We start from the raw sequence: 1066 nt of genomic DNA on the forward strand, positions 1-1066 counted from the left end.
ACTAAGTGGTATACACTTTTTTTTTTTAAGACGGAGTCTCATTCTGTCACCCAGGCTGGAGTGCAGTGGCGGGATCTCGGCTCACTGCAGCCTCTGCCTCCCAGGTTCAAGTGATTCTCCTGCCTCAGCTTCCCGAGTAGCTGGGATTACAGACGCCTGCCACCACACCTGGCTAATTTTTGTATTTTTTTAGTAGAGATGGGGTTTCACCATGTTGGCCAGGCTGGTCTCGAGCTCCTGACCTCAGGCGATCCGCCCGCCTTGGCCTCCCAAAGTGCTGGGATCACAAGTGTGAGCCACTGCGCCTGGCTGGAATATGCCTTTTAATCTTAAACTGCACCACAGACCCATTCTGCCCTGCCACATTCAAATTAATGGGATTGTTGTTCTCAATCTTGCCGCCTCCTTTGGGCTGTCAGCCAGTCTTCTTAGCTGCCACTTCACAAAACAGGTGCCAGTTCTGTGCCAAACAAGCACACAAGCTGTACCCTATTAAATCATTTTAAAACATAACGGCAAGGGGAAAGAGATTGAGTGGACTGACATATTTTGGTTAGGATGTGGGGAGGGGAGTGGAATGATTATACCATCTGAATCTTAATGTTACTGTTCGTGTACTGTTTGATGCATCGGCCTTCCTTGCTAGTGGTGTAGTTATGAGGACCATAGTGAGGATGAGCAAGAGTGCTCAGCAGGTAGAAGGTGGAGCCAGCACACACTTTTCTTTTGGAGAACTGCTGGAACCTGACTCCAGCTATAACTGGATTTATAACCAGTTATAATTAACCTACTGAGCAGCTATGGATGGTATCTGTGTTTCTTGGACAGAGCATGTGTGGAGCCAGAGTGGATCTCACCAGTGAGTGGCTGATTTGGGGATTAACATAGTTGTCAGTCTGGCAGTAACATGATGATTACCTTATGAATATTTAAGATTTATTTGGGACTGGGCACGGTGTCCCATGCCTGTAATTCCAGCACTTTGGGAGACCGAGGCGGGCAGATTACCTGAGGTCGGGAGTGCAAGACCAGCCTGACCAACATGGAGAAACCCTGTCTCTACTAA

The sequence above is a fragment of the Nomascus leucogenys genome, chromosome 16 (genome assembly GCF_006542625.1).
Source record: "Nomascus leucogenys isolate Asia chromosome 16, Asia_NLE_v1, whole genome shotgun sequence".
Classification (NCBI taxonomy): domain Eukaryota; kingdom Metazoa; phylum Chordata; class Mammalia; order Primates; family Hylobatidae; genus Nomascus; species Nomascus leucogenys.